At 44.6% G+C, this 16172-nt stretch overlaps 1 protein-coding gene across 8 annotated transcripts in view; it reads left to right on the top strand.

Annotated features, from left to right (window-relative positions):
• CACNA1A (calcium voltage-gated channel subunit alpha1 A) overlaps nt 1–16172 on the top strand; it is a 407588-nt gene that overhangs the window by 9910 nt on the left and 381506 nt on the right. The gene's annotated exons all lie outside the window — the stretch shown is intronic.

Genomic DNA, 16172 nt, shown 5'->3' with positions numbered 1-16172 from the left:
GTCTCTTCAACGTTTCTCAGTGGTTATGGAAGTCCTCCTCTACATCCGACACCACCAGCGGCGGCTGACTACCGATCTGGAACTTGGGCAATCCTGGTATTGATACTACTAGATATGCAAATTCTTATGGAACACATGAGTGTTTATTTGATGGCTCCATTAAAGTTCCTTTAACCTCCCTGGCGGTATGATTCAGTCTGGAATTAGGTGCTGAAAGCGGTACAATTATTTTGCATGGAAATCTGGCGTTTTATTTTGTAGTCCTGTAATTCTTAGGAATAACGCTCTCAAATCTGTTCAAACCAGAGTCTAGCAGACATCCTGGGTATGATAAAGTTTATAATATAATAAAGAATAATAAAAAATATTCAATAATGTAAACGAATCCCAAAACACTGAAAAAGGGACACTTTTTGGTTGCTATGGACAATCTCCAAATTTCAGGCAGAAAAAAACAGTATTTATAATATAAAAGTGCATGCAGGGCACTGCACAGACCACTAGGGACAAAGGGGGTGTGTATTTTGTGTACTTTAACTTTTTTGAATTTGCCGCCGTTCTCCACTCCCGTGCGCCGTAACGTCGCAGGGAACGGAGCTCGGCAGCATTCGGCACTGTGAATCGAGCGCAGGATGGCTCGATCACACAGCACGGCGGACATCGCTGGATCCAGGGGACAAGGTGAGTAACTCTCCCTGTGTCCTCCCCTGCATCGAGCGAAGCGATCCCGAGTCTGGCTCGGGGTTACCGCTCCTGTAATTAAAATCCCAACCCGAGCCAGACTCGGGATTACCGCTAGGGGGGTTAAATATTGCACTTAGAGACACCCCCCCCCCTGTGTGTTTTTGTTGTCTTAGCCCTTGTATACACGGTCGGACATTCTGACAACCAAATCCGTTGGATTTTGTCCGATGTATTTTGTCAAAGTTGTTGGAAAATCCGATTGTACATAACGTGATGACATTATTTCGTTAGGATGGGACTACGTTCAGGCTAGTAGCCAATAGCTTTGGTCTAGGAATTTGATCTGAGCATGCGTGGCACTTTGTCCATCGGAGTAGGCTACACATGATCGGAGTTATTCCGACGGAAACAGTCCGATGGAGATCACACACAGTCGGAATATCCGCCAAAACGGTCCAATAGGACACATTCCGTCGGAATCTCCGACTGTGTGTACAAGGGCTAACAGAGATCCTTTCCTGTCTCTGTGTTTGGCTGCTCACCTAGTGATCTCTTGATACACCATTCCTTCCTCTAGATTTATAGTCCTTTTTAGGTTTTATGAACTTTTATGAACTGTAATATTACACATATTACAAATGGTTTTATATACGACAATGGGAGTTTTACACGCTAATTTACCAGAGATTGCACCATATACCTTACTGTTGTCATTAATCGCAAGAAGCGGCACCATCCAGGGACAGGAACACAAGAGTTGGTTGGATGAGTAAAAAGAATTAGAAAGTAATTTTTTAAGCTGCTGAAAAAATTAGATAGGGTAGGAAGGAGGTATGGCAGGGTAGCGCTTTAAAATAGATATAAAACCATAACATGCAGTTGCTAAAGCACTGTGCATCAAAAAAAAAAAATTCTTGTTTTCACCTCTTTCCACCCTTTGGTGTATAAATCTTTTGCAGCCTTCTTGCATTCACTTTTGTTGAACATCATTTCTAGCTGCTTTCCTGATGATGACAATGGTGGGCCATACATGCTTAATATGCGAAGATACGTCCAGTTGTAGTCTCCGCCAGGGGTGCATTTAACATGGTGAAAACCGCAGAAGCGCCATTGGGAAGCAGTTATCACCCTACAGCAGAAGGGGCTGTCACAAGGACCTTCATGGAAAGACACCAGCTAGTATTTTAATGAAAACTGCAGATTTAAAATATTTAAAATTAGGCTACTCTGTGTTAATTAAAGTCCAAAATAATGAATGCACATATTTTTACGGGGAAAAAAATGTGCATTTATTTATTAACTATTAAAATTTTTGTTTTATTTCAAAGGTGCCTGCAAATCATCAGTGATCATGTGGGCAATGCCAGGCTCCTGCAGACCCTTCCTCCAGTTCTTTGTCCATATTGAGGTATGGGCTTTCAGTTAGAGATCGTCAATGAACTACGAGTGTGGCGATCACAGCACTTGTATTCCTTGGAGAACTACAAGTCTTGGACTTGTAGTTGATTCATTTACAGATCTCTGTGAATAAATGATGCACCTGTGTACTCAGAGGCAGCTGCTGCAGGGGAGAATAACCCGTCCTAACAGAGGGTAGCAGTTTGAGGGTGCGGGCCTGTTTGCGCCATGTTCCTTGTTACACCCTAAATATCCACTTGCCAATCGTATACTGTGTATATATACGGCAGCACGGCAGCTCTCTTGTGCAGGATCATTGATTAGACACAGCGGGATCTGATCTGTGGGTACCGCAGACTTGATGTCCACTGGCACCCCGTCGATTATTCGTTACAGAGCCAGAACAGCGATCTGCCTATGTAAACAGTGCAGATTGGCATTCTGTTAGTAGGTAAGGCATTGATCCTGTGTTTAGGCAAAGCAGGAACAAGGATCAATGCCTTCCCATAGTTCCAGTACCTCCCCCACATTGAAAAAACACTGGTTAGGCACACAGTTGACTTTTGATCGCCCCTGGTGTTAACCCCTTCCCAGCCAGTGTCATTAATACAGTGCATATTTTTAGCACTGATCACTGTATTAGTGTCATTGGTCCCCAAAAAGTGTCAAAAGTGTCATTTAGGTGTCCGATTTGTCCGCCGCAATGCTGATCGCCACCATTACAAGTAAACAAATAAATACAAATTCCATAAAGCTATCCCATAGTTTGCAGATGCTAAGGGGTTGATTTACTAAAGGCAAATAGACTGTGCAGTTGCCCTCTGCAAATGCAGTTGCTCCAGAGCTTAGTAAACAAGGTAAGGCTTCACTTTGCAAAGAGTATCTAATCACGTGCAAGGAAAAAAAAAAGCGTTTTTGCTTGCACATGATTGGATGATGGAAGTCAGCAGAGTTTCTGCTCATTTACTAAGCTCTGGAGCAACTACACTTTGCGACGTGCACAGTCTTTTTCCCTTAAATCAACCCCTGTAACTTTTGCGGAATCCAATCAATATACGCTTATTGGGATTTTTTTTAACCAAAAATATGTAGCAAAATCCATATTGGCCTTACATTTTTTTATTGGATATGTTTTATAGCAGAAAGTAAAATATTTATTTATTTCTTTTTTCAAAATTGTCTGTCTTTTTTTGTTTGTAGTGCAAAAAATAAAAATCGCAGGTGATCAAATACCACCAAAAGAAAGCTCAATTTTTGGGAAAAAAAAGACATACATTTTATTTAGATACAATAGTGCCCAATTGTCATTTAAAGTAACTTAGTGCCGTATAGCAAAAAATGGCCTGGTCATGAAGGAGGGTAAATCTTCCGGAGCTGAGTGGATACAGGTGTAACATGATACAAGAGATGAAGTTAAACCTCGTACACATGATCACATTTTCCAAAGGGGAATTGTGTGATAACAGGCTGTTGGCGGAAAATCCGACCATTTGTACGCTCCATCGGACAATTGTCAGATTTTCCGTAGACAAATGTTGGATTGCAGGTTTATAAATTTTCCGTGGACAAATGTCTGTTGTGGGATTTTCCAAGCGTGTGTAGAGAAGTTCGTTGGACAAAAGTCCAAAGTACAAACACGCATGCTCGAAAGCAAGGACGAGCCGGAAGCGGTCGGTCTTGTAAACTAGCGTTCGTAATGGAGAATTAACATTCATGACGTGGCAAATTATGAAATCTCGAAATGAAGCGCACAATTATCTTCTTCTTTAATGGGATAATAATGAAGCTGCTTTGCTGGTGATACTGATGGAGTTATTGCAAACAAATTTTCAAAGGCTTTTTTTTCTAGTGATATCAAGAATAATATTATTATGCTTTTTTTTTTTTTTTGATTTGGGCAAGTTACCACAACACCATTATCTTGTAGTTGATAAGATCAAAGATACAACTATGTTGGTGTCCCTTGTCAATTTTACATTGTATTTTTTTTAAATGTAACTGCCTACTCCCCATTATTCTACACAATGTTTTTATTGTGAATTATAAAAAGAAAACAAATTAAATTAGACATGCTATCTGCCAATAGAACTTAACCAAAAAGTGCATTCTATGCATCCAAAAATATAGAAAATATACCAAATCAAATCATTATTCAACCCATAACTCCAAGGCCAATAATAATTAACACGTTGAGGGTTATTTACTAAAGGAAAATCCACTTTGCACTGCAAGTGCACTTAAAAGTGCACTTGGAAGTAAAGTCGCTGTAGATCCGAGGGGGACATGCAAGGAAAATAAAAAACAGCATTTTAGCTTGCACATGATTGGATGATAAAATCAGCGGAGCTTCCCCTCATTTCAGATCTACCCCTAAGGCCGCGTACACACGCGGGGACTGTTCGCTCAACTTTGTCCGTCAAACAGTTTCAGCAAACAGTCCGCTCAAAATTAGCATGGACGGACTTGCCCACACACGACGAACGAACAGTTTGCTGAAACCGTGCGCGATGACGTGAACGGCACGTACGACGGGACGGAAAATACGACGTCCTATACACTGCATTACAACTTTCGGCGTGTAAATCCTTTCTGAGCATGCGCGGAGCTTAGTTTGACGAACAAGCCTACACACGAGGGGACTGTTCGCTGAAACAAAGTTTCAGCGGACAGTTTTTCGGAATTTCCGAAAAACTTTGTTCAGCGGACTGTTCGCTGAAACTGTCCGCTGAAAGCCCACACACGGGTGGACTGTCCGCCGAAACACTGTTCAGCGGACAAAGTTGGGCGAACAGTCCCCGCGTGTGTACGCGGCCTTAGATTTAGAGCGACTGCACTTCCAAGTGCACATTCAGTGCAAAGTGGATTTGCTTTTCGTAAATAACTCCCTTTATCTCCTCCGATTCCGCAACATGGCTGGTTGACGGACAGACGTTCAAAAACTAACTGAAAAGTGCGAAATGAAAAGCGCGAATCAGCACTCACCAAACTTCTACTAACACAAAATTCGCAGACGGAGCCCAAAGTGTGGCGCTAAAGAGCTGAAAAACAACGTAGTACGTCACTACGTTCATATTTGTTGGCCGACATTTCCTTGCCATTTGTATGCAAGACAAATTTGGGCCAACGCCCTCCGGACAAAAGTCCACAGTTTTGTTGTCCAACAATCCGATCATGTGTGTACGAGGCTTTAGCCTTTAACACAGTGGGAAAATTAGGAATCTGCTGGCAGAATCAATAGATAATAAAACTGCTACAGAAAAGTCTGATGTGTTACTGCTATTGACAGTCTGCATCGTATATTATTTTTTGTCTTGCCCAGAGTTCTTACTTTGGTCTGAGTTTTATGTAGTGTTCTCAAATGTGCATCACTGCAACAAACGTGCATCACTGCTAGGTGGGATTACAGCTTATAAAATACTCACAGAACAATCATTTTCATCTGGCTCAGCAACCACTGTTCCCAGAACACCAGCAGCAATGTTAGGGAGGGTTGCCCAGTCATTTTCCGTTGCCCACGATATCACTGTATAGAAAAGAACATGTATTGCCTCTAGTTGTATTTTACTGATGGTAAGTTGGACAAAGGTTGTATTGCAGTCATTTTAAAACACTATCTAGTTGTTGTGTCACATTTCTACCTTACGGCTGGTGTCACACTCACAGCTGCCATCTGTGTGTTGACTGTCCCTTTCTTTGTGAATAAATGTATAAAGCATCGCTCACACTGTGATGCATGTCTTATTTCTATGAGGCCAGTTTAGCATGTGGCGTGGCTTGCCAGTACCTTGAATGTGGATGTTATATGCGCCTCTATTTTAAAGTGTTAACTAGCAGCAAAATCAAAAATGACTTTTATGATAAAGACTGCCACTAGCATTAACTCAACGACTTTTGTTTTTGCAAAGGTAAAGCATAATGGACTACTATGCATCGCATAGTAGTCCATTATGTGTCACTTACCTGACACAGGAGCCAGCGATGTCACCGCTGTCCCCTGTAGTACAGAGCATCCATCTTCTCGATGGTTTTCGCCACACCGCCACTGTCATTTGGCAAAGCCGCGATGACATCACTCCCGCGCATGCGCATGGGAGCCGCCACTCGCGGCAAATTGCCGTTGACCGCGGCACGCTCAGTGCGCCTACGCGCCGCTGTCTACGGCGCATGCGCCGTAGACAGCGGTGCCTGTCTTTCGGCAAATATCTCCTAAACCGTGTAGGTTTAGGAGATATTTCTTGGACCTACAGGTAAGCCTTAATCTAGGCTTACCTGTAGGTCAAAGTTGGTTGTAAGGGCTTACAACCACTTTAATGAAAAGAAAAAACGAATCAACCGCTCCCACCGTCCCTTAACACTGAGCCCCCTTCTTCAACACAGTTTAATGCCCCGTACACACGATCGTAATTCTCGTCGGAAAAAGTTATGGTTTTTCCGACGGAATTCCGCTCAAACTTGGCTTGCATACACACGATCACACATAAGTTCGCTGAACTTTTGACCGTCAAGAACACAGTGATGTACAACACTATGGCGAGTCGAGAAAATTAAGTTCAATGCTTCCGAGCATGTGTCCAATTGTTTCCGAGCATGCGTAGGAATTTTGCGTGTCGGAATTGCTACAGATGTTCGGGATTTCTGATCGAAACTTTTTCCGTCTGAAAAATTGAGAACCTACTCTCAATCTTTTGCTTGCCGAAATTTGGCCAGCAAAATTCTGATGGAGCAAACACACGGTCACATTTTCTGATGAAAAGCTCTCATCTGTCTTTTGCTGGACGAATTTCCGATCATGTGTACGCAGCATAAGAGTTTGAGATGGTGTCAAATACTCAAGTACTCTAATTTCCCCCTATCACCCCCTACTTTCCCTCAGAAGCAACCCTCAAAGGTCCACCAACGGAAAGTTGAGGGGGAGTCAAGACTTTCCGACTCTTGACTCTCCCTCAGCTTTCCGTTGGTGGACCTTCTCCACTTTCTCCTTTTTGGAAAAAGGTTCCATTCCCTTGTGGCAAGCTATTTGAGACCGAGTCAAAGCTCCCGCGTCCAAGCTTTTCCAGTACACACAAATTAGGCACTGGATTACTAGTTTCCAGGACAAAGATCTTTCAACCCTGCTCACCATTTTTCAACACACCTGTACCCACACACTTATCACAAGCTTATATCCCTAGTATACTCCCATCTCAATTGGCTGCCCTCTTCTACTGTTCACGCCTATGTGGCTAGATGGGAGGAAGACTTGAAAGCAAAATAAATAGCCCCTAGATTGGCAGGCCATTTGTTCCTCTACTATTTCCTGTAAAATTAACATTACTATACTGAATTGTTTTATAAAGTGATAGCCAGGTGGTACATGGTCCCTGCCAGATTAGCTTACACGATCCCCGGACACATGGGACTTTGCTTTTGTTCGCTACTATCTACATTACTTGGTGTTCAGCTTACCAAAGAGTCCTGGCTGGCCCTCTTGCTTTGTAAGCTGCAAGTTTTGCTGCATCAAAATGGACAAGCGTGACTAGGCCCTTAAAGTCTATAAGCTCATCTCCCTAGTATACTCCCAACTTAATCGGCTGCACTTTTCTACTGTTCACGCCTATGTGGCTAGATGAAAGCTCATAATTAGCCCCTAGATTTGCAGGCCATATTGTCCTCTATTATTTTCTTGAATTAACATTACTATAATAAATTGGCTTATAAAGTTATGACCATGTGGTACATGGTCCCTGCCAGATTAGCTCACATGATCCTTGGACACACGGGATTTTGCTTTAGAGGATGCCAAACCAGTAGATATGTCCTCCATATTTGGTGGACCTGCCCGATGCTGGGTCGCTTCTAATCTAGGGTCTTTTTTTCGCTACTATGTACATTAGTTGGTGTTCAGCTTACCAAAGACTCCTGGTTGGCCCTCTTGCATTGTAAGCTACAGGTTTTGCTGCATCAAAATGGACAAGCGTGACTAGGCCCTTAAAGTACAAAATGCTTAATGTTTTTTTACCCTAATAAATTTACAACATGAAGGTAAAAAAGAACTAAAAACCCAAACCCAAACACTTACCTGTTGTCCTTGTCAACACCACAGGCTCCGGGAAGCCCATGTGACAGGGTAAGTATGCAGGATCACAGTTGCACAGTTGGAAGGCACTGAATTTTCATTGAAGGGCATTGCAGGTGGCACACTTGCGCAAAGTGTGTCGTTCACCCACAAGACCCACTTAGGCCGCGTACATGCGACCGGACTTTCAACAGACTCAGTCAGGCGGACTGGAATCCGTTGGACAATTCGATCGTGTGTGGGCTCCAGCGGACTTTTCTTCCCAAAAGTCCGGAGGACCTAGAAATAAAACTTGCTTCAAATCTTTCCGACGGATTCGAGTCCGGTCAAAAAATCCGGTCCTCTGTGTGCAAGTCCAACTGACTAAAACCGATGATAGGGCAGCTATTGGCTACTGGCTATGAACTTCCTTATTCTACATCATCATGTTCGAATCCGTCAGACTTTTGGAGTGATCGTGTGGGGCCAAGTCCGTTAGTTTAAAAGTCCGGCGGACCTCAGCTGCAAAGTCCGTCGGATTGTTCGCCAGACCAAGTCCGTTGAAAAGTCCGGTCATGTGTACGCGGTTCTAGACACATCCCCTGGGCTTACAGCAGGTGTCAGTCATAGCTGCTTTATAATTTGTGGTGCACACAGAGACCAGTTTTTAACTGGATGAAAAAGGCTCAGCCCCCTTCCTGTGCACACTGAATCCTGAGCCTCTGGTATTCCTCGGTAGCCATTGCCATTTTCTCATATTAGTGTCTGCGCAGTGTCAGAAAAATTTCAGAATTCTATGCTGATATAATCTCTTTCTTTGCTGCGAAGTCAAAGTCACTCATCTGTTTTTAGCCATCAGAAAAATCTGAAGTTGCAAGTGGACAAGATATAAATTTCCTGTGTCCCAACAGTGCCAGCAGTGTTTTTTTCTTTGATCCCCAAAACTGGCATTTAAGCTTTTGGTATATGGTGAAGAAGTTACCTGCCTAGGGGTTAGATACTTCTTTTGTGAGATCTCTGCGACATCTGTCATCATGTCATGGCCAATATGAAAGATCCGTATTGTAGTTTGAATTACATTTTTTTTTTAAAATAGGAAGAGTGGCGTCAAACTGAGGTGATTCAAGAAAACCCCAAACTCCAGGGTGGGCAGGAACAGATCCAGGAACTAGGACAGGGCGATCTTGCATTAAGGTCCCTGAGACATATGAGATGTTAGTGGGTTAACAGGTGAACTTTCCATATTAGATGGAGTATACCTTAAAAAGTCTTTACATAAACCAGCTTGTAAGATATATATATATATATATATATATATATATTTATGGTCGAAGCCCTATGGCCGATACGGATATGAACAAATAGACTTACCATAAGATTTACAACATGAAACGGACCTGAAGTGTGCCCTGGTCTGATGGTCGGTATACCAAAATAAGGGGGCATACCCTAGATTAGAAATTAGTATTTTGTGAAGAGAAATGAAGTTGAGAAATGCCCTGAAAAGGGGATGGGAGGGTGGGTGCCGCGCACAGGAAACCGACAAAGACCACAGGCGAGCGGGCTGGTTAAATACCCCCCGGGCTCCTCCCATAAATTCAGGCCACCATACTGGCCTTCCTACTTATGGTCGAAGCCCTATGGCCGATACGGATATGAACAAATAGACTTACTATAAGATTTACAACATGAAATGGACCTGAAGTGTGCCCTGGTCTGATGGTCGGTATACCAAAATAAGGGGGCAAAAACATTCAGGTAGGGGTGGAGTTTTATTAGTTTTAGCTTAATTAGTTGAGCAAGTTTGGTGAATGCTTGTGCCATTTCCACCCGAGGATTGGGGATGTGCCGGGCGAGGCACGCAGGGTTCCAACTGCTTAGTCTCTCAATGACGTGACTTGGGACCCATGCCAAGATGCTGCCAAGGGTGCTCCAATACTAAAGAGTGACCACGGTACGGACCGGGGTCGAGGTGTAGGCTGCGTAGAAGAACCCCATGTGTTTGGAAAACTGGCAGGTACACAAGTGTTAGCACGAAAAGGCAACAGGGGACTAGAGTTTACGCGTTGCGGTAGGAGTGACAGTAGGTGGTCGAGTATGGTTACTCGACACCAGGCACTGTTTGTTCTATAGAAATGGATGCCTATCCTGGAGCCAGATTGCTGAGTTTTAGACACTGCAAGGTGGAGGATGAAATGGTGTTGGTAGCGAGCCAAGTGACGACTACGCAGAACTTGGCCTGCGGGATTGCTGAAGGCCTGAAATGAACATACAATGGACATTAAACTGGTGCCGCCAAGATAACTGCAGCAGTCTGCGCAGGAAGGACATAACCGAGAGCGGTCCAGACCTGGCTTCATCAACAAGATCAACCTCGGGCCAGTTGTCGGTGGTGAAAGCCACGGCCTGTCCTGTCCTGACATGACCCCAGAGTCGAGAGGCTGTCATGACCGGGTATAGCTTGAAGAGGGAGGAAGTCCAGGTAAACCCGGGGTTTAGGAGTATCCCTGATGCCATGGTTCTGTAAACCAGTGGTGGCCAAAAATTGCAGCGAAGCCTGTGGAGGCTGCGGCATCTGTCACTACCCGGGGTGACAGGGGCATCGTAGATGGTATAAACATCACTATACCCATCCATGCAGTAAGGAACCTTCCGACATTGATAGGTCTGCTATTGCCATGGCATCTAAATTAAGGATCTGAGAGGGGTCCTGTGTCCGTGAGAGTAAGACCAGTAGGCGTGACATAAAGATCGACCCTGGGGAATGGCCCCTATTACAGATTTGAGCATTCGTCAGGTGGTGTCTGTGTAGAACCTGGCTGCCAGTGCTACGCAGGAGTTGTGCTTGAACGTATGTTTGGATGCGTGTTTGCAACGATTGCAAGATGTTATGCCAAGATGCGTGCTTGCAACGATTGCAAGATGTTATGCTAGGATGCGTGCCTGCAACGATTGCAAGGAGTTATGCCAGGATGCGTGCCTGCAACGATTGTAAGGAGTTATGCCAGGATACGTGCTTGCAACGATTGCAAGGAGTTATGGTAGGATACATGGGTAGCCAGGTCGAAAAAGACAGAAGTCCACCCAGTCCAACCACAAATCAAATAAATAAAGCATCGCACAACCCAACATACCCAATTCTACACCCACAGCTGATCCAGAGGAAGGCAAAAAACCCCAGCAGATCATAGTCCAATTTGCTACAGCAGGGGAAAAAATTCCTTCCTGATCCCTCGAGAGGCAATCGGATTTTTCCCTGGATCAACTTTACCTATAAATATAAGTACCCCGTTATATTATGTACATTTAGGAAAGTATCCAGGCTTTTTCCTAAAGCAATCTATTGAGCTAGCCAGAACTGCCCGCTAGCAATGATTGCAATAAGTTTGTGCCTGGACATCTGCTTGCAACGATTGCAAGAGGTCTATGCTCGAATGCGTGCTTGTAATGATTGCAAGAAGTCTACGCTTGGATGCGTGCTTGCAACGATTGCAAGAAGTCTACGCTTGGATGTGTGTTTGCAAACGATTGCAAGAAGTCTACGCTTGGATGCGTGCTTGCAACGATTGCAAGAAGTCTAGGCTTGGATGCGTGCTTGCAAAGATTGCAAGAAGTCTACGCTTGGATGCGTGTTTGCAAACGATTGCAAGAAGTCTACGCTTGGATGCGTGTTTGCAACGATTGCAAGAAGTCTACGCTTGGATGCGTGTTTGCAACGATTGCAAGAAGTCTATGCTTGAATGCGTACTTGCAACAACTGCAAGACGTCCATGCTTGAATGCATGCTTTCAACGATTGCAAGAAGTCTATGCTTAAATGCGTGCTTGCAACGATTGCAAGAAGTCTGTGCCTGGAAATGTGTTTGCAATGATTGCAGGGAGTGTATGCTTGGGTGCGTGCTAGCAGCGATTTGCAAGAAGTTGTTTCTTGGATGTGTATGGAATGAATCCGATATGAATCGCTCGTAAGAATGAAACGAATCCTATATGAGTTGATCGCATGAAATTAATAAGGACTGATATTGATAAGGACCAGTTTTAGAGTGTATGAAATATAGATCAGACCGTGGAGAGTACGAAATGAACCCGGCACAAAACGATTTGCCGCTGAGGCGACTGGAATTGAGACGGGCTGTAGCGTGTATGAAAATGAAACTGAGACGAATCTTGTAACTATATGTAACGAATCCTGATAGGAACCGGTCGTAAGGTGTATGAAATGAAACCAAGATGCATTGGATTGTGCGACTATCAGGGGGAGTAGCAGTGAGGCGAAGGTTTTAAAAAACGAATCGAGACCCTTGGCTGAAATTCGCAGCACGAAGGATCGATCTATAGTGAGTGTCGGACTTGGAGGAATGACAGGCAACATGCAAACGATATCTGTAATGCTGAAATGACGGGTGCGAACCAATGTATTGTTGGTATGAGTGGATTAGACTCAAGTGACAAGTGTGTGAAGTGAATGAGTGAAATGTTTGCCGTGACATAGGCTGACTGCGATAAACGACGTTTCAGACGATAAGTGACGAGTTGAACTGTGGAGCATGTAACGAAATGCGACCGAGCCACTTGGGAACAAAACAACTGGAGCACACCGGAACGAATCGGTGCATCTCGGATCCGACCGATTCGAATCGGGGCACGGTATATGACGGTCGAATTAATCAAATATCTGTTATGACAGAGGCATAAGTCGGTCGTGCCGCGACTGCGACTGATGATGAACCGGACACTGGAGCATGCACTGAAATGAGGCTAAAACACTGGGGCACACCGTAACGAATCGGCGCATTACGTATGCAACTGGATTCGAAATGGAGCGCGGTACTTGGCGGTGAATTTATTTTGATTGCCATGACAGAGGCACGAATCGATCATGCCGCTGTTGCGACTGACCGTTAACCGTGCATGCTCTGGAGCATGTACTGAAATGTGGCTGAAATACCTGGGGAGCGCCGAGACGAATTAGCGCACGATGCGACTGGATTCGTATCGGAGCGTGATACATGACAGTGAAAATGATTTCCCATGACAGAGACATGAATCAGAGAACCGAAACCTGCAACTGACAATGAATCCTGACTCTAGAGCATGTACTGAAATGAGGCCGTAAGCAACTGGGGCACATCGGAACGAATCGGTGCATCACGGATGCGACTAGATTCGAATCGGAGCGCGGTGAGTGACAGTGAAATGAGTGACAAAGTTTGCCATGACAGAGGCCCGAATCGGTCGTGCCGCGATTGCGACTGACCCCGAACGGGACTCTGGAGCATGTACTGAAATGAGGCCGAAAAATACCTGGGGCACGCCGGAACGAATTGGTGCATCGTAGATGCGACTGGATTCGTATTGGAACGTGATACGTGACAGTGAAATGATTTCCCATGACAGAGGCACGAATCGGTGCACCGCAACCTGCGACTGACAACGAACGGGACTCTGGAGCATGTACTGAAATGAGGCCGAAAAATACCTGGGGCACGCCAGACGAATTGGTGCATCGTAGATGTGACTGGATTCGAATCGGAAAGTGATACGTGACAGTGAAATGATTTACCATGACAGAGGCATGAGTCGGTGACTCAACAAATGGGACTCTGGAGCATGTACTGAAATGAGGCCGAACAAACAACTGGGGCGCACCGGGACGAATCGGTGCATTGTGGATGCGACTGGATTCGAATCGGAGCGCGGTAGGTGAGAGTGAAATGTTTTGAAATGATCCGACATGGTTTGAAATGGTTCAGCCTTGACATGGCACTGACCAGTGCCCATCAAATCCACGAGAAACATCGATTAGTCTGTGGAGCATAAAACAGTGAGACACACCTAAACGAAGCTGTGTCTTTGCTATGGTGTGAGGTACACAAAACAAAGAAATGTTTGGTATAATAACGTAACGAGTAGTAGCCAGACGTCTCGGCTGTGTGTAGGGTTTTACGAATGACTCGTAAGTTTGATATCGAGGTTTAGTGACGAGACATTTACAATGTATGAAATGACAAGTCAACCGAAAAAACCCTACCTGCGACAGCCGAATCGACGTGTTAGTACGTAAATTTGTGAACGGGAACGAGGACCTCGAACAACTACGAAGCGGTAACTCACGGACGCTAACGAGTTTCGAAGAGTCAGCCTAGTGACGTCGTGCTGCGCACAGGAAACCGACAAAGACCACAGGCGAGCGGGCTGGTTAAATACCCCCCGGGCTCCTCCCATAAATTCAGGCCACCATACTGGCCTTCCTACATATATATATATATATATATATATATATTAGCCATTTACTACACGTTCCTTCTGAACAAGATGAACTACATGTATCTCACCTATCTAGGACTGCATGTATATTATTCTGGAAAGGAGCCAGACACGGCCTGTATCATTTGTCTTGGCAGGTTTGTGGATCACAGTACATCTCTGCAGTGCTGTAACTAGTTCAGGCTTTAAATAACTGTCCTCATTGTGTTGTCCCAGCAGTGGCATTCTGGGAAGTCAGTCCACCGGGGAATTTATTCTATCTCCTCACTCAGCTAGCAGATTGGACTTTCCACATTGTGACAAACTCAACACACTTTTATTAAAGAAGAACTGCACAATATGCTGTTTACATCATAACTGGTAACATAACGTAACCCTATGACAATTTCCAAAGCCAAATACGATTTATGAGATCCACTTGCCTGCAACAGCCATAAACATGGGCAACAATCAAAGCAGAACTCCAGCCTTGTCTGTTTATGTCATATCTACTTCTGTTTCTGGTGCTTGGTAAAAATAAACTATGCTGTTCTTTCATTTGCTCTCCTTCCCACCATACTGTGTGCCTCTGAATTTGCATTGAAGGGCAGGCACGCTTCCTGTCTGGGTGATGCCCAGCCATCCACAAGACCCATTGACTGTCATAGACATGCCATAGCCTGTGGGGTGGGGTGTGGGGGGGAGGGGGGATACATAGTTAGTCAGGTTGAAAAAAGTCCATCCAGTTCAACCAAAAAATTATAATAATAATGCAATCCCATATACACAATCCCTAACCCACAGTTGATCCAGAGGAAGCCAAAACCCCCCAGCAAAGCATTCTCCAGTTTGCTACAGCAGGGGAAATAAATTCCTTCCTGATCCCCCAAGAGGCAATCGGATTTTCCCTGGAACAACTTTACCTATAAATGTTAGTACCCAGTTATATTCTGTACATTTAGACCCCTTTCACACCACGCCGCCCATAGCGCGGGCGGTAAAACGCCGCTATTTTTAGCTGCGGATTTGCGGCGCATTTCGGCCGCTAGCAGGGCGCTCTGACCCCCGCTAGCAGCAGCGAAAGGGTTAAAACCACCGGCAATATGCCACAATAGCGGCGTTTTGCCGGCGGTATTACAGCGCTGCCCCATTGATTTCAATGGGGAGCAGCGGTGGAGGAGCGGTAAACACGCCGCTCCTTCACCGCTCCAAAGAAGCTGCTGGCAGGACTTTTGCCTGACGTCCTGCCAGCGCACCGCTGTAGTGTGAAAGCCCTCAGGCTTTCATACTACAAACAATGGTGCAGCTTTTTTAGGGCGGATTGCAGGCGCTATTTCTAACGCTATAGCGCCTGCAAAACGCCCTGGTGTGAAAGGGGTCTTAGGAAAGAATCCAGACCCTTTTTAAAGCAATCTACCGAGCTTGCCAGAACCACCTCTGGAGAGAGTCTATTTTTCCACATTTTCACAGCTTTTACTGTGAAGAAACCTTTCTGTATTTGGAGAGGAAATCTTTTTTCCTCTAGACGCAAAGAGTGCCCCCTTGTCCTCTGTGATGACCTTAAAGTGAATAACTCAACACCAAGTTCACTATATGGACCACTTATGTATTTGTACATGTTGATCATATCCCCCTTAATCTCCTTTTCTCAAGAGTTAATATATAGTTACATAATTACATAGTAGGTGAGGTTGAAAAAAGACACAAGTCCATCAAGTCCAACCTATTTGTGTGATTATATGTCAATATTACCTTGTATATCCCTGTATGTTGTGGTCGTTCAGGTGCTTATCTAATAGTTTTTTTTAAAC

The sequence above is a fragment of the Lithobates pipiens genome, unplaced genomic scaffold (genome assembly GCF_037356315.1).
Source record: "Lithobates pipiens isolate NorthernLeopardFrog02 unplaced genomic scaffold, aLitPip1_a1.2 Scaffold_8, whole genome shotgun sequence".
Lineage (NCBI taxonomy): Eukaryota > Metazoa > Chordata > Amphibia > Anura > Ranidae > Lithobates > Lithobates pipiens.
Note: the sequence above shows the minus strand (reverse complement) of the source record. Positions and strands in the feature narration are given on the sequence as shown.